The sequence below is a fragment of the Erpetoichthys calabaricus genome, chromosome 7, assembly GCF_900747795.2.
Source record: "Erpetoichthys calabaricus chromosome 7, fErpCal1.3, whole genome shotgun sequence".
Taxonomy (NCBI): domain Eukaryota; kingdom Metazoa; phylum Chordata; class Cladistia; order Polypteriformes; family Polypteridae; genus Erpetoichthys; species Erpetoichthys calabaricus.
Genome location: NC_041400.2, coordinates 36,415,839 through 36,440,223, shown reverse-complemented (window position 1 = coordinate 36,440,223; position 24,385 = coordinate 36,415,839). Strand labels below are relative to the sequence as shown.

The window sequence follows — 24,385 nt, the reverse complement described above, 5'->3', positions numbered from 1 at the left end:
TTCCTGACGCTGACCCACTTGTGACAGCTGATTATTTAGGAAAGCCATTGAGGCTAAAGTGGCATACAGTATATTAAGCCTGTTTTCAGTTATGCCACCATGCGCTTATTTCTGTTCTGTTTCTTTTTGGGACAATTGCACTAAACGGGGTGGCCTGGTTGGCATCCCAAATATTCCTGGTTGTCCAGATTCTTACTTACCACCTCTACACAGTGTATACTTTCATCTTTTGAACAGCTGTGCACTTCATAACCTTTTATGAACACAATTATTTGCTATAAAAAGTCAACTTTCCTAACATGCACTTGCTATCTGCTGTAGAAATTATAATTTCTAGTTCTGACAAAATTATAACTACCATCTTCAAACTATACATGTGCTTTCCAAAGAGCCCACCTCCAGATAATCTGAGACAATGCTGCGAACAGGACCTTTACATTTGATTTTCGGAGATAATGAACAAAAGTCACTTCTAGTTAAAATAAACTCTTTCTCAATTTTTGCAAAACATTGTTTAGCTCTTTCCAGAACTGTACATGGCTCACATCCTTTTCAGCTTACATGATCCAAAATAAAACTAAACACCGGGGCTGTGAAGTGGGCCGCACAGAGGACTGCAGCCTTGACCAGATCACACACAGAGCTGAGCTCCACAGTCAGGTTATAAAGAGGGTGACGTTCATATTGTTAATTTACTTTATATTGCGTCAATATGTAGTGATTAAAACATGGCTAATCAAGACCCTTTAGAATGAAAACCTGCAGCCACTGCGGCCCTCCAGGACCGGAGTTTGACACCCGTGTTTTAGGATTTCGGACATTGCATTTGATTGAAACAGACAAATATACAGTGATTTTATGTGGATCTGGTCAACTTTGGAAACACACACAGAGCTTTGTCATTAGCCTTTCGGGAAAAAGTAAGCTTGTCACACAGTTCTCTCAAGACAGCCATGTTGCACTTATAAATAAGGCCAATGATATTTTGGGGTTAATAACAATTAATGAGGTTATTATTGTTACATGGACAGAGTTGACTGAAATTCTTACTTGAATGTGCAACACACTGCCATTCGCCTGAGCCATGATTAGTGAATATAACTACCTTACCTTCAAATTTTTTAATTCCTCACATAGAAAATCTCCGAACATGCTTAAAGATTCATATTAGGAATACATACTTATAAATATTGGCTACTGGTACTTCATGTGGGAAGACCAAGCAATTCAGCCCAAATATGCTTGTCATTTCACCCAATGTCTCGTTAATGGCATCAAGTTGAGTAAATGTAAAAGTCTGCTGTATACACCGTGCACTCAGACAAAAGCCGAGAAATTGTAACTGGATATTTAAGTCTTTTATAATAATGCACCAGATCAAATAACACTGGTCTACAAAAAATATTTTTTGTTTGCTTCTGGGAACTTCAGAGCATCTCTTTATTAAGTTTTTTACACTGATTTCATATATGAAATTGGAATTAAGCTAGCACGTCAGGTTTTTGAAATACACATCATTAACGTTTTGACACTTTTGAATATCAATATATCAACACGATATCTGGAGTTTGGACTATGTCCTACCAAAATTGTTTTGATGTGCTTATTCTGAAAACAAACCAGAAGACGATACCAGAGACACGTTAAAGCATATTTATGTCAATTTACCTCAATATAAAAGTGAGGTCAGCGTGCCCACAAATGTTGGAGGCACTCGCTTTTGCGCTTCTACTGCACATCCGTCTCTCTTTGCAAGAACTAACAGTAGTCACCCATCATGCTCGGAGTGAATTTTTCCCGATATCGGTTTTCCATCACCTTTATATCTTGATGAAATCTTTCCCCATGCTCATCTCTGACATTGCTTATATTTGGTGGAAAAACGTCGAGATGAGAATGTAAAAAATGCATCTTCAGTGACATTCTGGCTCACATAAGCTAATATACTTTCAGCATATTCTCCACAAGCTCAGTATAATTCTCTGCTCTGTGAATGTCAAGAAAATTCTGGACAACCTGCACGAATGAGGGTGCTGATTCAGTTGGCTTCAGTTTCCTTTTGAACTCATCATCAAGCATCAGTTCACGTATTTCAGGGCCAACAAAAACACCTTCCATAATTTTGGCTTCACTGTTCTCGAGACCAAACTTATGTCTTAAATGCTGAAACGCATCGCCTTTACTGTCCAGTCACCCTAGTTGTCCAAGACCTGGAACATCATAACTAAAAAATGGGACATGCTGGACGAAAACGGTTTTCAGATTTGGAGTCAGAAAGTGAAATTTGTTAAAGTACAGATGAAAGAATCCCAGGAGCAAAATGCTTATTGACCAGTGTATCACTTTCTATGAGGGAGTAGTACAGATGCACCACCATGAAATTTTAATAAAACATTCCAAGAATCAGAATGGAATTAGAGAAGAAAGGAATTATACCAAATGTTGTATAAATTTACTGAATGAGGCATTGTAACGTCAGCACTACCTGTGTGGAGTCTGCAGATTCTCGGTGTCTATGAGGGCTTTCTGCAGGTACTTTGGTTTCCTCCAGCATCTAAACACGTACTGGGTAGGCCAACTGGTGACTCTAAACTGGCTCTCTCTGAGTTGGTGGGCCCAGTGTTGGACTGACTGCTGCTTAGGTCCCAGTGTAAGATAGCCTCTGTCTCCCCACAACCCAAAAAGTAGAGTAAGCAAGTGGGAAAAATAAATGAATGCATGGAATGTGTTCATTTATCATTTTCTTGCTTGTTTAGTTTCAGACTTGAAAACAGCTGTTGATGCAATACAAAGATGTCATACAAATTTGAAGAGCAGCTCTGACGATGACTATACTTCATGCCATATGGAGACTGTCTTCTGGTTTCACTGCAGTCCTGGCACAGCATCTTCCAGACATGGGAGTCGACCAAAAAATATTCTTAAAGAAAGATGTTTGCGCCCAAGGCAAAAAAAAAAAAAAAAACAAATAAACATATGGCAGAATTTCCCAACAGCAGTTCCTCATAACCGCAGGATTTTTGTTCTGTTTATTCCAGCAGCAGCAAGTTTTATGGATGTCACAAAACATAAAGCAAATCAAGGTCTTCAAAGGTGCCTTTCACTTTCAGTCAAGAAGATACTCATTTCTTGAACCGTCTTTTTTAAAAAAAGAATGACAACCCATCGGAGGGCACACTTATGTGCACATGTATTCATTTGTACGATGCCAACTCTGAGTCGCTTGGAAATCTACAACCTTGGATCTGTGTTGTGGGAGGCATCTTGAATGCCCAGGGGAAACTTCAACAGCCAAAGGGAGAACATGTGAATTCTGCATACAGCACACCAGGTGGGGATCAAACCACATCAAAGCACCGTAAGGCAGCTTTGCTATCTGCTGCACTACCGATGCTGCCCCGCACATTTTCTGTAGGATGTATTTGACATAACTGAGGCATTCATTCAATAACGCACAGTCACATCATTAATAACCAAAGTTATCAAAAGGCACTCCACTTATTAGTAAAGTGTTTGGAACAGGCAATGCAAATGAAATATTGGAGAAAACACATTAGTTACCATGGAGGAAAAAAAATAATAAGGTACTCGTAGTCAGCACGCTGTCACTTGAAGGGCTTAATCGGTGGTCCAACACGAGGCAAAACCACTCATCATTACAATTGCTCCACATGTGAAAGACTCACTGTGCACTCGTTTTGGTAAAAGGAAGAGTAGCAATGACATTAAGAATAGAAGAAGTTTGACATGTTTAGTTAGCTAACACCAAAGTTGTCCCAATAACTCATCCATGTACTTTTAAAAAGTTGTCAAGATTTCCAATTCATCTTTCCAAATTCTCCGTAATTTTGTGTAAAGAAGTACTTTCCGATTTCCATCTTAAGGCCATGTCATATTAGACGATTCCATCGTTGGTTTAATTTACATAATTTTTAAAATTACATTTACTTATTTGGCTGACGTCTTTATCCTTGGAGAATTAATAATAATAATAATTCATTACATTTATATAGCGCTTTTCTCAGTACTCAAAGCGCTATCCACACAGGGAGGAACCGGGTTACAACATTTATGATACCATTGGTTACATTTCATTTGGTTTTCCAATTGGAGCACAGGCAGGTCAAGTGACTTCCTCATTGGTCACACAGTGTCAACAGCAGGAACCAACAACCTCAGGGTTTGAAGTCCAAAACCTTAACTCCTATACCACAGCAAGTTGGTAGGCAGTGGGAAGTACTTCTATGATGGTTCAGTCAAGTAATGTGACATACACAGCAACTCACTCCAGCTTGTCTTTAGTTATAGAGGCAGGTTCTCTGTGTATGAGAGTTGACAACCATTGAATGTGCATCTTGAAGTACAATGCATATAATACAGCAACAAGGAATAAGGATCAGCTCGTCTGTCTGATGCCTCTTGTTTTACGTAGCACGACAGAATGGAAAAAGAAGTGGCTGCGATTGTGCCTGAACTCCCTGTACATGTTAACCTTCATAGAATACAGTTTCATCAGACAGTACGTTACTGGCTGTCACAAAAAAGGGGGAGCAGGACAAAGCTGGAAAGTCAGCACACAGTTGCTAAATTTGACACAGTCCAGCGATTTTCAGTGGTGCAAACTGACATGGTCTGGCGATCTGATCAGCAATTGGTATCGGCAAGTCTGACATCCCCAGTGACGAGAAGTCACACAATGTGACATCAGCTTTAAATGTACAGTCAATTCTCATTATCCACAGGATTTTTCAGGAATGTAACACAACATACGGATAATGACGAATTGAACCTATGGGAAAAACTGTGTTCAGTTCTGGTGAGACAGTGACTCAGGGGGAAGGACTAGCAGGGGGCATACACTTGGGTGGACACACTGTGTGGTACAGCAGGTCTGCGGCTTCAAAAAAATAAATAGAGTTAATGAGGTAGTTGGGTTGAGTCGCACCATCGTTCTCAATTGCTTCATTGGCTTCCTGCGGTGTGTGATTAAGGCGCTGTGCCCATGGAGACAAGTGTGTATATATACTGGCTGGCACAAAAGGAGAAGAGAGGAATCAAAGAAAAGGAAAAAGATGGAAAGGAAAGAGAGGTAAAAAGACGTTAAAGGCAGTCTTGGAAGGACAATCTGGCCACCTGGAAGGAGAAGGTAGTACGAGCTGGGGCTCCGCAAAGGATCTTTGGCTGTGGCGCTGTAGGGGCTAGTTCGCCCCACTGAATATTCGGGTGGAGTGTGGCGAGCAAGGCAGGTGCCCTCGCCAGGCTTCCGAGGTGCGACCACATGAGCGTGAAGGAAGAAGGGAGGAGAGCCAACCTCGGACAGTCTGACTGCGATGTCCAGAGGCAGCCAAGACGGTGTATCTGCATAATGGAGCTCGTGGCTCCGCCAGCTATGTGAGCAATGGGTGAGCCGGGGAGAATGAGAAGGAGGTGGACTGAGGTCAGGAGGAGTTAGCCTGCATTTTAACCTCGGATTTTTAACGGATTTATTTATTGATTTTTTTATCCCCACTTTTCACTGGATTTTATGGATTTATATATGTACTGTTTTAGAACCCTGTACAATGGACATTTTTGTTTGTTTTGCTTTTGTTTTGACTGTTTTTTAATAAAAGCACTTGGGCACTGTTTCCACCATCCTCTGGCATCATCAGTGGATTGTCCTCATTTGTCAGCTCATCTCGGTCATAACTATCGATGGTGTTGGTTCAGTGGACTCACATGTGGGAAGAGAGAGTCTGTAGGGGACTGGCATCGTCGCACACAGGCCCTGCATTCGTGACCTCATGGCTTAAAAATCTTCCTTCCACAGGTTCACCTACATACACCTTGTTATGATTTTAGCTTTCTCTACACTCAAGTTTGATTTTCTTCTAGGCGCTAATTCAGGGACCATGAACAAAAGTACCAGTGGCAATTAACGGACTTCACTAAATCATCCAATAGGTATTAGCGACTGGGATTGGTTCCTGCCTTGTGCCCTGTGTTGGCTGGGATTGGCTCCAGCAGACCCCCGTGACCCTGTGTTCGGATTCAGTGGGTTGGAAAATGGATGGATGGATGGTATTAGCGACAGGCGGTATGTACAAAGAGTAGGGACTTAATAAGTCCGACATTATGACCTGCACTTACTGGGAATTCCTCATTCACGCGGAACAATTTCTGGTCCCCTTCATGAATTGCGTTCAACGGTTTACCCATGCCTCTCAGAACTGGATAGACACATGTTGGTCCATTCAATGGAGCATGAGTGCATCTCCATACATTTAAAGACAATGCAGACCTGTTATTGGTCAATTTTCTTGTTGCTCATGCATTATAGACCTCCCTGAATATTTTTTCTGCTGCACAAGGCAATGAATACAACTTCCTGATGCTATCCTTGCTCCATCCCATGGTCTGTTGTGAGGAACTTGTTAGCAAAGAGGTGTGATCAGACTGTGAAATGGGTTACACTCTTGTAATAGCTGCAAACTGAATCTGTTGAAATGGAACCTGTGGATAGCAAGGACTTACTGTACATCCCCTTGATTTCCACTAGTGTCCTTGAGCACATGGCCCTCTATTTATTTGAAACAATTCTGCTAGATCAACATCATCAATGTCATTGAGAGTTTGGAAGATCTGAAGTATTGATTAGGTTCTCTATTCTTGTTTTTGGCAGCATAAAGAGAAACACAGCAACATGCAAGAAAAAGGATTCAGAACATTTTGAACAATCACAAATGACATCACTTGGTGCACTGAACTAATTTTGACCAAATATGAGGAATGTTGGGATTTTTAAGGTCTACATACTTGCATTATGAATGAATGGACACACAATTCAGAATGTACTTCTTAGTAATTTTGTGTACCTGGACCAGGCTCCTTGTGCTCTGTGCTGAAGCTGAAAACAGTGCAGAGTTGCAAAAGAGCAAGCTAAGAGAAAATACTGTTCTTTCTCAATGAATACAAAACTGTCAGGTTTATTAATGATAACAGACCATATCCAATGAAAAAAATTAATAGGCTTATCCAAAAAAGTAATACACAAATATAATAACAAGATGAAAAACCCTGCAATACTACTTTGGAGGATGGACAGTAATCCTAAGCAGCTTGGAGAGATTTGAAAGTTTCAGTTCTATTTGAAATAATTAATCTGACTTCATCATATATTTAGGATTCAGCAGCACATAATGTTGCACTGAGCCACTTATTAAGTAGGCAGAGTAAGATGCAAAAAAGAAAACAAAAACAATGCATGTCCCTAAAACCTGTCTGAAAAAGGACCAAAACAGAGGACATGACCGATTGTGAGTACCTACCTAATCTAAGTAGCTCCTAATGACCATATGTGCCTTAAATTGTGACAAAAAGGTTAAGAAATAAAATAGAAATAAATGCCCAAATATGCCAAAAACACCATGCAAATATTATCAGCTTGCTGACATAAGAATAACTCTGATTGTTAAAAAACAAGATTAGAGCCAAAAAGCACTAAAGAATTAAAGAACACACAATGAACAATATAGAATGAAAACTTAACTTCAAAAACCTCATAAACACATGTAAGATCATACAAATTGGTTGAAATAAACATATAAAAATATAAATACATGTTTAATGTCTCTTTTATTCATTTTTGATTCTTTCATTTATGTTGATTATGTACATTATTCTTTATATTTGGCTTTGTCCATGCATATCAGTTGCCTTTGCCATGTTCCGTGTGTTTTGTGGGTGGTTCCCCACCTGACAATCACAACCTGGCAGAGCCAGTCACCCTATAAATCTAGAGAGTCTTGCACAGTTCTTGGCAGTTCATTTCAAATGTATGTGAGAATGGCTTTTTTTACTTGTGTTTGATTTATTGGATTTCTAGATTATGGACCCTCTGCTCTGTATTTTGACAATTCTTTGAATATCTGTTTTGGGACAGGTTAATTTTGGATTGACTTCGGTATTACAAGCAACTCCCTTTTTGCCTTTTGTTTTACCATGAAGCTTAATTCTTATTATAAGCAGTTCTGTGAAGAATAAATCTTTTTATTTATAAAGACTTCATGTTTGCCCTATTACTAGCCAGGAATGGACAGTGATATCTGCATCTAATGGGCATTTTTGCAGGTGCTTTTGGAATTTATTGGGATTTATGTGTGTTGGGACTCCTAGTACCATGACCACTCTGACGTATATGGTGTCACTTGCCACTCTGTGTAACCACAAACCTGTGTAACATCATAACATATCAGCCATTTATAATCATGAGAGACCATGGGAGATTATCAGACAAATAAAACAAAATTAAATAAAAAAAAAATAAAAATGCTATTAATTGTCTGGAACATCTGATAGGTTATGAAGGTGGCCACCCAACTCAGACACCTTTGATAGTAAATGTGTTGTAAATCTGAGTTACAAAAGTGGCAAAATACAGTGTGTGGACTTTCTCCTCAAACCTCTTAGCCCCCCAACTGCTAGCTTTAGGCTTCCATCCTAGAAGCCTCCAGATGGCTTTAGAGTTCAAAAGGCTCTTAAAAGTGACAGAAATATCAAAATGCCTCACAAGAGGGAGAAAACCATGAAAACCCTGGATTGTAATTAAAAAGCAATGAGGAATCTTTATAAATGTATTTGCAAAAATTAGAAAACAAGGCAAAATACTCAAAAGAGCAAAAAATGAGTCACTTAAAAAAAGCTAATCCCAAGCAAAAATTGACAAAAAATTATTCAAGAGAAAAATAGCCAGAAACCCAATGAATAGACTCTAAACAACTTCAATAAGCCACTACTGGATCTCTCCAGACTTTTATAGCTAGAGGGAGGATCCACTTGGAGTGCCAGCTGGGTAGCCACTCCTTCTGGGGCTCCACCCACAAAGGACATGGAACATGGGAACATTTAAAAAAACAATACAGTAGGTGCCTTAACTGCAACAATAAAACAAAATATACAAAATTCCAACCTGACACATAACAAAATGCAGGCTTAGATCACTTTTTAAAGAAAGAAACATCAGAGTTAAAGAAATTCTCTCTTGGCAGGTACCTTTCAACTTTGCACTAACACCACTATCTCCCTAAAGGTAACCTATTTATTTTTAGTTCAGACTGTCATCGAGGTCCCACTTAAGAGGACACAGGTCAAGCCGCATGGCAGCCTTTTATTCAGCTAATCTTAGGTTTGTTGGGGGAGATAATGTCTGTTGATCAAAAGATAATCGCACTGAAGCTGTTGCTCTTCTTCATATCTCTGTTCAGGATGACAAACTCACACTTAAATGATTTATCGTTTCTTCCCTCTAGGCCATTGTTCTGCGGAGGTGCAGTGTCACAAATCTCATTTTTAAAGGACAGCACATTTTAAAGTAATTTTTGTCACACCTTATTTTTCTGTTCAGTCTATTGAATTTAGAATTAACGTCACATTTACATTTTAACAAATCAAACCAACCGCCAGTCTCTTTGAAGGATAAAAATAAGAAAATGTTGGCTCTCCTCTCTACATTCATCGTGCTGGGCCAGGGATGGACACATACTGTATGTGCAGGCATGTGTTATGTCACATCAGTCAGTCTTTTTATTACAAAAAAAGACCTTGGAAACACAGAGAGACTACCACCATTTCTGACTCTTCTTTGATTGTTATGCCACCACAACGGTGAGCAGACTTAGGTAGAGAGGACGAGGAAGCGAAACTGAGTTTGTGGCACAGGAAAAAAACAACAAACACAGAGCGTCCTAACAAGGCAAAAGTAGGCGAAGATCTTAGTGATGAGGAAAGCAAGCTCAGCAACAAAATAAATCTCAAGAAAACATACAAAAGATCGTTTTAGGAATCTACCAACTTGGACAGTGAGATGACCCCAATGGCGGCTTTTTATAGCGTCACGTTGATGACAGATTTTTCCATGACTTCTGGAGGAAAGTCCCCTAGCATGTGTAGGTTACAGGTACAAATAATACCACATCATGGTGGAGTCTAATGAAAAATAATAACAGTAAATTACACAGGAAGATGCTAATAAATTTGTACTCAAAATAAAGGCCTCTCAAAAGAATAACTTGTTTACCTAAAGACTCTCTGATTTAGAAAAAACACTCAAAAGTGGATTCCTTACAGAAAAAAATGAGTTGATTTCGTATTCAGACACAGATGTTTTTTAGCATATCTGCATGTTTGTTTTTTCATTGGTAATTTCCTTACTATGTTTTTACGCGCTCTGGTTCTTTTTCTTGTTTTAATATTTAAATTTGGATTTTTTTTTAGCATTTAGTGCTTCATTTTGGGGTCATAAGTGCTAGGTTATACAAACTATGCAAGTCCTCATGGGTGTGCTGCAGGGTTTTCAGTAAGCTCTGTTTTTTATGTTAGAACCAGGGCCTGTCATAAATTTTAAACTACGTGTTAGATTTTGACTTTGACCATCATGTCGGGCAGCTTGGTCTATCAACTGTTTGTTTAATTGTTTTGTCAGTTTCTTCGTTTGGTTCATTCACTTAGCCCAGGGGTGGGCAAAGTCAGTCCTGGAGGGCTGCAGTGGCTGCTGGTTTTTGTTCCAATCCAATTGTTTAATAAGAAGCACTTATTGCTCAAGTGACACTTCTGCTTCATTGTAGTCATCTCACTCGTTAAGATTTTGAACCCTTATTTCTTATTTTAGTCTTAAACAGCTGTATTATCAGTTTTTAACTGCTCCATATTAGATATAAGATGCAAATGAAAAAAGAAACCAGCATTTCTCCATTTAGCTTGTTTCTATTTACACCTGTGTGTATTTATTGTGCACTATTTGGTTTAATTAAATACTTGGAAGGAAAGTAAAGAGGAAAAAGTGAAGGACTGAGAATTACTCATCCGTTTTAGACTTCAAATCATTTGGATATCCAAAAAATCTAGGATATGAGAATGACCTGACATGGCAGAGTTAAAGCACTAACAAGCCATGAAATTAAATAAGGACTGAGACTGGCAAGGATTGGTTTCTAATTAAGCAACTGGGTTGGAACAAAAACCTGCAGCCACTGCGGCCCTCCAGGAATGACTTTGCCCACCCCTGACCAAGCCCTGCATGGCTACATGTGAGTGTCTGTCTTACTTAAGTAGCTCCTAATGAACAAAAGCAACCAAAATGATGAAAAAAGTCAGCCAATAAAGCAAACATAAACCATATAGGGATTTCCTGCCACTAACAATTCTGTGGGATTTATACATGTTTTTTTTTATTATTTATTGATTTGATCATTTTTGATCCTGATATAACCATGGCATCACCGTAGATGGTTTTCTGCTACAGTCTCCATCATTTAATAATGCTTTCAGATGATCACAGACATGTTGTTTGTAACACCACCCACTGCCAATTATTCAATCAGGAAGTTGTGAACAAAACAAAGATTTTGCAATAGTGCTAGTTAGGGAAAAAAAATCCCAAATTAGTGCTAGTATTAGGTAATCTGATTTGAAAACTCCTCTTGTCAATGACTTCCTGGTATGCACTCTTGTTCTAGTGTTTTGGTTTCCATTCAATTTTCTTGTTTTGTTTTTTTTTGTTTTTTTGTATCTCCTCTTATCCACTAGGTTACCTTTGCCCTTTTAGTGTCTTTAATGCTTAAAATAATAAATAAATAAATAAAAATTGAACCTGTTTCTTCACTGGAGTTCACAACACTGCTAAAAGAAAGCACATAAAACCTGCCACCATCAATCTGACAACAAAATAAGGTGCTAAAAATGATACAGGAAAACAGGACATTTTTAATTTCTCAGGGCACAAACAAGGACAACACCACAAAGCAGAATGAAAATTCAGTTATAACACAGCCATGAAGATCTATCTATCAAAATGAAACAATCAATCATGGTATTATTTTAAAGCGAGTGGCAAGAATTACACCAAGACACCACCAAATTATGCCTGCTAACTAACACAGAATCTGTCAACAGTGTAAACTCAAGCCAATTCATTCTGCTAACAACCTAACAGATTCTTTTTGTAGCAAGTAAGAAAATAACAAAGCTTACAGTCATGCATCTTTACCACCTGAAAGAAAGATAAATAGAAGTTTTAATTACAAGAAAAACATCTTTTTATCTCAACTGTAATGTAGGTAGTTAAGTCTGCTGCCTCACAGCTCTAGAATAATGGCTCTGACTCTCAGGCAGACACTCTTTATGTAGCGGCCCCGCATTCTACCTGAGTTTGTAGTCTGTCCAGGTTCCTTTGACATCCCAGATATGTGTAGTTTAGACTGACTGTAGCTCTACATTAGCCTGGTGTGGGTTGGCATAATAATAATGGTGGCATAGTGCATAGCGTGGCAGTATCCCGGTTCACTGCCTGTCTGGTGTTTCCAAGTTCTCTCCATCTATGCCTGAATTTTTCTAATTTTTCCACTCTAATTCTAAAAGTATGCAGGTAAGTTTGATTCGCAGCTCTAAATTTAACTGATATTATTGAGTGCATGCGCATGTGGCGAACATGCATCCTTTACAGAGTCAGCTCCTGAGCTGTTTAGCTATTTTGCTGCCCTAGGCAAAAGTAAAAATGCTACACTCAAACCATGGAGTCTTGAAGACAATTGTTATATACATAACTGCAGTGGGGTGTGGTAATCTGCTTTGAGGTTTTGTGCATACATGGATATCGAAACGAAGACTGGGATGGGGAACCACTTTGGTGATTTCAGCATGTAGACACTCAATCATTTAATCAACCGAGAGAGGGATGTTGCCCATGTAGACTTCGGCACAGGGACACTCGACTGTATCATCAAGTGGGGATTGTTGGGGGTGGCGATGTTGCATGATGGGATTGATCAAACTGATTACAGTTAACTAAATGCCACGCCCAGTTTGCCTCTATGATAGAGCCAGCCCTGCTACTGCCTAGTGACTTTCTGTTACCAGTACAGCCTCATACTCTCAAAATGGAAAAGATAGGTTTTGAGAATTGCTTGATTTTAAAGCAAATTGTGTTGTAACCAAAAGAGTGATAATATTAATATTGTTAAGATTCATTGGTCTGTATCCAGCACAGAACCTCAATGCACACCCACAATACTTACATACTTACTGAGATGCTAAGTAAAATATAACATAAGAGGATATGCATATTCAAGATTTGATCTTCAGTTAAACAGTATTTACAGATAAAGAGGATATAACAAGCATCATACCACAATTACATTTTATAGCCTTACTAGACAAAGAGCCCGATTCGACAATGTAAGATGAAACGGGCAAGAGTGGAATAGTATAATATATAATAAGTATAAGCACCACAAACCTGATATAGGTGTATTGAATGAATGCGTAATTAAACCTTGAGCTGTAGTCGAAATCGCCTTTCAGGCCTCTAGAGCTTTAATCGAAGTCGCCTTTCTCTTTGAATTTTTACGGCCGTAAATCCTCCGCCTCCCGCGATGTTGGGGTTGGATGTCAGTCAAAGTCGCCTTTCTCTTTGAATTTTTCCGGCCATACATCCGCCACCTCCCGCGATGTTGGGGTTGGATGTCGGTCGAAGTTGTCTTTCTCTTTGAATTTTCGCGGCCGTAGTCGCCTTTCTCTTTGAATTTTCGCGCCTGTAAATCTGCCACCTGCCGCAATGTCGGTCTCGTAAGGTTTTTCGGGCAGCTGTGCAGAATGCGACTGCGCATTCGGCTTCGGACATGCGCAGAAGGCGACTGCGCATTCGGCTTCGGACAGATGTGAGTGAGTGAGTGAGTGAGTGAGGAGACTGGCGAATTATGTATTAAGATGTATAATTTAAAGAAACATGAATGCAAATTTTGCACATGGCAAAACTATGTGGAATATCACTATCTCAAATACTTAAAATTACAATCAGGTGCACCAGATCAGGCGCAAATGATTAGAACATCACTATAGAGGACTGTAAAGATCCTTACTAAAACCTCAGACATTTAGTTTTGCTTACTCTTTGCTGTTGAAGTGTGTGTTATCACCATGTCTAGACTGAAGACAGTATGGCATATTGGTTAAGGCTTTGGACTTCACAGCTGAGGTTGTGGATTCAAATTCCACAACGGACACTGTGTGACCATGTGGATGTCAGTTCACCAGCCTGTGATCCAATTATGAGAGGTCATGTCAGGTCAGGTACGAGAGCACCCACTGGTACAGTGCATTGCCGCATCCACTACATGATGAAAAAGCCTGGGATCCTGGTTGGCAACCCCCTAGGCAGATATGCTGTCCAGTCCCACTCCCCAGAAATGACCATCTATCTGCCACAGTCAAGTGTTATGTGTTCAATCCCTTGGCCAAGTCCAGCCATTTTAGTCCTCAACAATGAGGATCCTGTGAGCCAGATCACCCCCAGGAAATCATGCCACATTGCTGTAGGACTGTAACTGGCACTCCCTCACAATGCAGGTAAATGTGCCTCATTCCGGACTCCATGAGCAACCGCTCCTTCGACACAAAGTCAAACCAGTGCTACCCAAGGATTTTCTGAAGAGACACAATATCAAAGGATTCCAGTCTTCGTAACAGGTCACTGGATAGTGTCCATGTCTCATAACCGTATAGCAAAACAGGAAGAACCAGGACTCTAAAGACTTGGATCTTTTACAAAAATATTGGGAGCGCCACACACCTGTTTCCGGCAACCTCATGACCCCCCATGCTCTCCCAATCCATCTACTGACTTCATAGGAAAAGTCAGCAGAGAAATGAATACCATTGCCTAGGTAAGTAAACCTCTCAATAAGGTTGACATTCTCTCCGCAGATAGACACACTGCTGAAGTCCAAGAGGTCATTAAAGGCCTGGATCTTGGATTTTATCAGGATACTCACAAGCCCAAACACTCAGTCTCTCAAGAGCCCCAATCAGAGTTTCAGTTGACTCCGCGAAGATCACAGCATTGTCAGCAAAGTCAAGATCAGTGAATCTTTCTTGAACAACAGATGCCCCACAGCTGCTGGACCCCACAACCCTGCCCAACCAATTAGAATGAGAAAAGAAGGCTAAGGATGCCTGTGAGTCAGGGAAGGGATTTCAAAAGATCTCCAAACAATTGGAAATCAACATTTCCACTGTCTGAAATATTATCTAAAAGTGGAGACGATCTGAAGCAACTGCCATCTTGTCTAGGCCAATTCTCCCCAGCAAGTTTGGCAAGGGAACAGAACATAAGATTCTGAGAGAAGTCTCTAAGAACCCCAGAATTTCATCACAGGATTTGTAGGTATCTCTTCCCACTACTGATGTCAAAATGTATGAATTTGCTATTAGAAAGGAGTTGCACAAATTAGATCTACTTGGGTGGTGCACCAGAAGGAAACCTTTGCTGTTCAAAAAAAACATCAAGGTCCATGAACACCTTGGCAAATACAGGGAATTCTGGAACAACGCGCCCTGGACAAACAAGGCAAGGAAAAAATTATTTGGTCACTGTACCAGAAGACACGTTTGGTGGGAACCAAAGACAGCATTTGATGCAAAGACCCTCACACCAACTGTAAAGCCATGGTGGTGAACATGTTATGATTTGGATCAGCTTTGCTGATCACAGACAGGGAAGCTGACCAATATAGAATCCACTATGAAATCTTCACTGTACCAGAAGGTACTTGAAGATATGTGAAACTGTGTGTCAGAAGACTGAAGCTCAACCAAGGGCAGTCCTTGCAATGTGGTAATGACTCTAAATATACCAATAAATCCCCACAAGGAATAATAATAATAACTCATTACATTTACATAGCTCTTTTCTCACTTCTCAAAGTGCTCTACGTAGTGAGTGGGGAGCCACTTTATCCACCAATAAAGTGCACCTGGATGATGCAATGGCAGCCATTTTGTGCCAGTACACTCACCATGCATGAGCTGGTAAGGGGGTGAGAAACCATTAGGCAAGTAGAGAAAGTGGATTATTAAGGCCAGAATGACTAGGCCGTGGTGGGCAATTTAACCAGGACATCAGGATAAACCCTGCTCTTTAAGGATGTCCAAGGATCTTGTATGATCACAGAGGTGTCAGGACCCCAGTTTTAAGTCTCATCCAAAGGATGGTACCACTTTTACAGCACAGTGTCCCCATCACATTTAGACCACAGGGTAAGCACACCCTCACTGGCTTCTCCAACACCTCTTCAGGCAGCAACCAAAGCTTTTCCTGATTAGTATCCCATCCAAGTCCATCCACTGGCCTGGTCTGAACATGCTTAGCTTCAGGTGGATTACCTGTACCTGAAAAGAAAGAAATGGAGGGTTCTGGAACAGCCAAGTCAAAGCCAGCATCTGAATCCCATCAAGATGCTCTGGGGGGATTTGAAATGAACTGTGCACACAAGACACCCTCTAACATCATATAGCTGAAATTATTCTGCATGGAGGCACGAGAAAAACTTTCCCTCAGTTGATGTCAGAGACAGCTAGACAATTGTAGGAAATGCTTACTTACTGGGGCAATGGAAGCTATTACAGCCAAGGGTAGCTTACAATTTTCAAAAATGGAAAAAAGCATATCTTTTCATTTCTCGGTAAATAAATTATTGCAAAGTCATTTCTTCTCAGTTCCATCACCTGAAGATACGGTTTAAATGAAAAACAAATCTTGATACGTCCACATTTCCTGGAGTGTGTTGTACATACATAATCGACAGGCCCATTCTCCTGGCTACATACTTCTTAACACCTCACAGACCATGTAATCACTTTCTAAAATGACATGTTTGCACCCTAGTGATTTCATCTATTCTTTAAACTATTTTATATACCAATTTGCCTATATGAGTTGTAATTTGCCTTGATTCAAGTGGGCTATTCCAGAGCTTTCAAAATCAAATGCTGCAGTTTCCCATGATATCACTAAGTACTTCTGATTTGCATTTCATCAAATCATACAAATGACTCATGCAATGAGCAGCAATGATGTTGACATTACTAGTGTGATTACCACACCATATGTGACTAAACACAAAAATAAAAGAAACAAGAGATTTGAATTGCAAATATAGAGTGTTCTGCTAACATACCTGTGTGGTTAGTAAGGCTGCAGTGTGAAAGCATAACAGCCAAGCATCCTAAAGAAAAGAACCAGTGGCAGCAAGGTCAGTGTGCGTTACTCGGGGTAAAAGGGACCACTAACAGTACCAGATACTGTATAATAATAAACAGGTCTTGCAAGGATGATATGCCTCTCACATATGAGTCCGCTGCATGGTAACACTAATCATCACATATTCACACGGTGAGAGGAGCAAGTGAAATGTTAAGTTTAATTTGGCAGGAATTCACTGCTCAAGCATGGAAAGACAGAGTCTGCCTACTAGGTGGCAGTAGTCTTTGTCAAACATGGTAACATGATTCCAGAAAAATGTACTGCAGCAAACAAGACAGAGAAGGGGAAAGAAAGAGAGTGGCTAACTGAGAGGAATCTAAAGAGATCTAAAGGATGCCAGATGACAGGTAACCCAGCAGATGCAGAAGGAATATACTCTTCTACTAAATGAAAAGGGCTACAGAGAGTTTCAAGGTCTCCTAGCTAATAGGTGGTAACACATGATCCTTAGCCAGGGAAGATGGGATGTCATAAAACTTTTAAAGGTATGACAAAAAGGAACTGGCAGGGGGCATGCATTCCTCCACCCAGCTGTTGCAGAGAAGGGCCTGGCCACAATCTGGGATGAGTGGCAATGTGATGTCCCTGCAGTTGGGGAACTACTTCATAGATCAACTGCTTTACAGGCACCTATGGGCTTGACTGTACTACAACAGCAACTGGTGTCCCTTTAGGCAAAATAGGCCACACTGAACTGAGAAACTATTTATGGCACCAAGGATAGGACTTAAAAGTCAGGTACTTAATGGAGCCTGGAGTTGGTGGTAGGGTTTAGGACAAAGGCTCACTGGTCAAGAGGAATATTCCACGGTCATAAGCAAATGATAAAAACAGATGTAGAGAAACGGGAGGTGGGCAAGAACACTTCGGTAGAACTCAACAAGTGGGCAAGTGGGTGAGCCGCCTCACCAGAAAGACAGAGATTAGTATCTGTACAGACAGCCCGGGAGAAGCATGGGATTTCTCACAGTTGTCAGATTCTTTCAGAACTTGGTGTGTTTAATTATTTGAGTGTTTTAGGATTTTTGAAATGTCCTAGTTTTCGGGAGATGCAAAGAAGGCTTTCTTCTTTTCAGAATTTAAATATAAATATGAGGCAGGCTGGGAGAAGCACTAGTTAGAGCTGTTGCAAAGAAGGACGGACAGACAGACAGACAGACAGACAGACAGACAGACAGACAGACAGACAGACAGACAGACAGACAGACAGACAGATAGATAGATAGATAGATAGATAGATAGATAGATAGATAGATAGATAGATAGATAGATAGATAGATAGATAGATAGATAGATAGATAGATAGAGTATGTGGGTCACAGACTAGCATAAGAGAGGAGGAGGTGACTCCAGGTTTCAAAGAAAATCAGCTTTATTGCTGTGAAGACAGGAACAGTCTCAAACATTTTATTTAAAGGGGATCTGTCACATTAGTACACACAAACACAGCAAGCAAGCAGTGATATTTTCAGTCATCCTGCATTTGTCAGATTAAAGGAACAGATAGCCTCCTTCATCAAGCAGGTTCATTCTGGAGGAGAGACAACAAAAAGTGGGCACACAGCCAGGTCAGTGGCTGGTTTTAAATGTTCTCCCCATGAACCATCGGACGACTGGTCCCGTTACAAGGTGAGCATGCAACTGTTGAACAGTGGACAGCCAATTCCTGCCTGTTTCAGCGCACAGTGCAGTTAGGAGGTTGTCAAACACTGGTTACAGTGTGCCGGGGTCCAAAAAATCCACATAGACAGAGGCAAAACCTATTCTAATGCAAAGTGGTGGGTTTTGGGGATTTTGAGCAAAGAGGGAGGCAGTTTCATGGACATGATCAGTGAGACCACACTGCTGGTTAGTAGTTAAGTGATAAGTAACTGGCTAACGATGATGGCAGAAGTAAAAAGTAAGCCAATGAACAAGACGATTCTGTAGTTAACACAACAGAAAAAAAAAACACAGTTGCATAAATCTTCTTTTGTACTGTACAGAATAAGATGAAGCTTCTGTATGAGGCACACTGTGGCATAATGTTTAATGCAGCTGCCTCCCTCACAGATCCAATATTTTGGCAAAAAGCTGATGCCCAGTTATGGTCTGCATAGAGTTGGCATGCTCTCCCTGAGTCTGTTTGGTTTTTCTGTCACATACTTTGGTTATCCTCCCACATTCCTAAGAACTGGAACTGACAATGTCACATTATGTAGTCTAGTAACAAGGCAATACTGGGAAGAACACAGAGTGCTTTCTTCCATTTATGAGGCTTTACACATGAATTCATGGTCCTGATGCTTATTTACAGAGTTTCAGATATCAAAACATTACATGTATTTATTTATATTAATTGTAGAATATACTGGATATCAAAGTATGATATAGTTGGCACCCCAACTATTTTTGGGACTCTGCAATTTTACTCATTCACCACATCACTTTAGACGATTTTTCCAGCAATTTTCAGTTGTAGTCTTTATTTACATTATCTTTGTGAGTTGCAGGCAATCAGCAGTCCAGGGAAGGTTAGTTGTTTAGTCCAGTAGTTCCCAAAGTGTGCAGCGCCACAGCTTCCTCAACCACAAAATATTACAAAATTTTCATAGTTTTATTTCCATTTTCAATTCAAAGTGATAGAATGCGACATCAGGCTGACCTGGTGCAAACCAGTAACTCACTTAGTAATAACTGTTTGCGGAAGCCTCTACAAATGGTTACTAGATGGCGCTCTACAATAATTAAGTTTCTCAATTGTTTTAGGAGTTTGTCAAACTTTCTCTGTACTCTGTGTTCATATATAAAAAGCTGTCTGTTTCGCGCGGTCTTAGTGTTGAATTAGTTTTCGTAGACTGTATCAAGTGTATATTGTTATGATTAAGTCAAGTGAAGTTTTTGAAGTACTTCTTCTCGTATGTATTTTTAAAAATGGATCGGTTTTTACTAAACAGTAATAAATTGCAAAAGTATCACTGCTGGTGCTAAGGCTCAAGACTTATATCCAAAAATAATTTGGAGAGGACTAAGTGCGTTGGTGTCTGTACCGATGGTGCTCGTTCTATGTCTGGCTGTTATGGAGGATTGCAGGCATTTATTCAAAGCAAAGCCCCTGATGCACTTCGTCCCTCAGATCTCTAGGGCAGACTCCTTCACAATCGTACCCACTCTCCCATTCAGTAGGCATGATCCGTCCCATGAACTCTCATCCTCTTTCTTTCGCCCCAATGATGCACTCATGTTCTCCAAGTCTTTTTCCTTTCCTTTCCATCTCTTTTTTTCCCCTCTTCTTCTGTGCTGGCCTGTTCTTATATGGCTCCATGGGCACAGCGTCTCAGTCGTGCACCACAGGAAGCTGATTAAGCAATTAAGAATGATCGCACCTTCACGTGCAGGTGCGACTCGCCCCAATTACTCCATCAACTCCCCGCGGCTGCACGATCATGCCCACAGAGACTGACACGGTAAATGGATTATTTAAAAGATGCCAATCTTTCGTAGCCACGGACCCGCTACACCGCAATCCCACTAATTACAATTAGTTGAATTTATTCAATTACATTTTTTGTGATCTTAAATACATGTCTTATTTACTTTAATTTAACCCTTTAATGAAAAAAATTATTGGCTATTTCGCAAATTAGAATTTGACAGGGATTGGGAAAACCTGGATTCAGCAAGGGCTCCTAGAATCAAAAAAGTTTAGGAACCACTGGTCTAGTCTGACATGCCCAGTGACTTTACCCAGCTCTCCCCGACAAAGTCAAACAGATTTGATTTTGCTGTTACTCAAAGGGGCGGGCTCTGTGTGCATGAGAGCTGGCAACCAATGAATGCTCATTCAGAAGTTCAATGCACATAATGCAGTGGCAAGGAATAAGGACCGCAGGATTTTTGGACCTTGCAAACAGTTGAGAGACATGACTCACTGATGTCACATACAATAACAGAATGGAAAAAGGGGGGGAGATTGCTATTGAATTTACCATACCTGTTAAACCCTTCATACAGCAACAGATCCATCAGGCAGCATACTATTGGCTAGAAGCAAAAGGGGCAACAAGACTATGCTGGAAGACAGCCATTCAGTCACTAAACGCCCAACTATTTCCAATCTTGTAAACTGACATGATCCTTCAACTGCAGTCAGCAAATCAGACTTACTTTCTGACTGGAAATCACTTAATGTGACATCAGCATTACTTATTTACTTTTCTTTATAAGTTCAAGGTAACATGGCAAAAAACATCATTTTTTCACTATAAAATCATCACTGTTGCCATTTATTAGCATGAAAAAAATAGCTCAGTCTTTTGTGAGGTTCCAAGTGCCCCAGGCTAAAAGTTGAGGGGGATTTATTGTACTGAACTTGGACCAGTCATCAATGGGTTTACAACCACCATTAAAGAGCACCCCTGGTGACCTTGGCTAATGTTAGCTACTAGTAATCTCCTTACATTGGCCTGATACCTCTCACCTTGTCTAAAATCCCACCCCCAAGTTCTGGTTTTGCTCTGTTGGTTGGGAACTCCTTGACATATATGTAGTTATCATACGATGTGCAGAAAAACTGGTAAATTAGCTTCTTATGTGAATAAGCCAAGTAAACAGCTAAACACCTGTTCTACTGGAGATGATTAACACTTGTGAAGTTTCTGCCAAAACAGAAAAAGCAGGCAGTCTCCCAAATTACAGAGTAACTTTCAAATCTGGTACTCTGAGTCATGTAATAATATGTAGAAGTCTACTGTATATTAAAATGAAATTATATTGCCAAAGGTCCACTGTAGGTTGATTCACCCTGTCATGACACCAACACTTGCTGCTGCCAAGAGGCAACTCACAACAGCCCAGCTGTAAATCAGGAAACCTTATTCATACTAGATGGAGGCTCAGTTTATAGGAAAAAGCTGGAATGAAGTTATGAAGCGCAAAAGAAATGATTTTGATGCATACAAAGCCATACCCTGTCTGCATCTCGTTTTTTTCTGATCATGTTTCCATGATACTCTTGCCTGTATGCAGAACACCATTTAAACGGTCCAAACCAATTCTTAAGCAGGTCTGGCAGCTGTGGCCAGAGGTCCCAGTTTCAGCTCTGCAGGACTGTTTTCATCACTTGGACTGGATCATGTTTAAACATCTGCCATCTGTGGCTGTCAGATTAGCTTAGCGGAGTATGCATCATCAGTCACTCTCTACATTAATAAGTGTATAGATGATGTGAGCATCTCAGAGACCACCAGAATATGTCTAAATCAGAAACCGTGGGTAACATTGGAGGTATGTGCACTGCTAAAGGCCCCTATTGTTGCCTTCAGATCAGATGATAACAAAGGAAAACCTAATATGGGGCATCAAAGTAGTAATGCTAGATAAGGCAAGAAAATGTATAGCTACTTTTAGGTCTCCACGAACAGACAGAATAATTGGCAGGGAATGTGCCAGGCCATCACAGACTATAATGCCACACCATTTGTCTGTGGTAGAGAAGCTCTCTTCCAGAAGCTCTAAATAACTTCTACACATGGTACCTGTGAGGAAGTCCATCCCTCCTCAGAAGGACAGGTGCAGAGTGTGTCCACAGCTGACATGAAAAGATCTTTGCTAAATGTAAACCCCCACAACATTCCCTTACCGAGTGCTCACGGAATGTGCGAACCAACTGACGGATACCTTAACAGATATCTTCAACATTTCCTTGAGGCCGGTGGTCATTCCTAAGTATTTCAAAACCACCACCATCACACCCATGCCAAAAAAAGTCCTGTGTCTCCTGCCTCAATGACTATTGCCCTTTAGCACTAACACTGCTCATCATGAAATGCTTCGAAACCGGGACTCCCTACATCATATGACCCTTTCCAGTTTGTCTATCACCTGAACCATTCCACTGAGGATGCTATGACATCTTCTCTTCATCTAATCCCTTCCAATCTTGACAAAAATACTCACTCATGCTAGAATGCTATTCATAATCTTCAGTCCAGTATTCAATACCATCACCTCTCAGAAGCTCATAGAGAAGCTAAGTCTGCTAAGTTACAACACTTCCCTATGTAGCTGGATCTAGAACGTCCTGACAGAGATACCCCAGACAGTCCACATCAGAAACACCATCCCCATCATGTTGAATGCTGGCACCCCCCCCCCCCCCCCCCCCCCCCCCCCCCCGTCAATGCCCCCACACCCCAGAGCTGCTTACTCAGCCCACTTCCGTTTACTCTGCTGACTCATGACTGTAAGGCTGAGTACCGCTCATCACCATCATTAAGTTTGCTGACGGTACAAGAGTAGTGGGTCTCATGAGCAATGAGATGGGAGATTACAGTTTTTGATTTTTAATAAATTCTCAAACCTTTCTGAAAATATGTTTTCACTTTGACGTTATGGGTTATTGAGTATAGGTTGATGGGCAATAATGTCATATGTGCCCAATTAAAATGAAATCCTCAACACAATAAAGTGTGTAGAAAGTGAAGGAGCCTGAATACTTTCTGAACCCACTGTGCATAAATAAAATAGAAATGTAAACTTAAAACTAAAAATATATTATAAAGGCTAACTTAGCTAAAACTAAGCTGACTTTCCAAGTAAGAAATAATACAGAAATAAAAACTAGTATAAAAAGGCAAAATAACGTTGGTGGTAGAAAAATCTAAATCACACTTAACAAATTACAACTATTGTGATGGATGGCCGGGGCTCCTGCCTGGACGGGACGCCCCTTCACCAGATCTGCCAGGGGGACAAGGGTGGAAAGCCCAGTATCTCCCCCTGGACGCTAGATGGCAGCCTCCCTGGGTTGCAGCAGTGCCTCGGACTCCCCCAGGGCTTCATGGGGGTTGGAGTTCTGTGCAGCTCTGTGGGCGCCGCCAGGGGGTGCTGCAGCAGGAGCTGCTGGGCCCTTTTGGGCACTGGTTTCGCCTAGCCCAGAAGTGCAGCCGGATGTTGCCAATCAAGCACCTAGAGCACTACCAGTTACCCAATAAAAGGGAGCCAGCAACCACCACTCATCGGCCAGAGTCGGGAGGTAGAGGACCAGGTTGCCAGGGAGGAGTGGTGGAGGAAGAAAAAGTGCTTGGTTTGGTGTACTGTACTGTACTTGGGACAGTGTTGTGGCTGGAGGGATTACGGGGAAGAAAAATAAATTATTTATTTTACCTGTGCCTCCGTGTCAATCTGTATTGGGTCGGGCGCTATATAGCGTCTTCCTACACTATGTAAACTTAACTTGTATCTTTCAGTGCTTTAAAGGTATTAAAAACATTTTGATAGAGGGTTCGAGCGTAACATCATATTGAAAGAAGCTGGCTTTCATTTTTTATC

The 24,385-nt window shown here is 40.7% G+C and overlaps 1 protein-coding gene across 2 annotated transcripts in view; it reads right to left on the bottom strand.

Moving 5' to 3' along the window:
* The window catches only part of epb41l4a (erythrocyte membrane protein band 4.1 like 4A), a 523,500-nt gene that overhangs the window by 275,982 nt on the left and 223,133 nt on the right, over window positions 1-24,385 (bottom strand). The gene's annotated exons all lie outside the window — the stretch shown is intronic.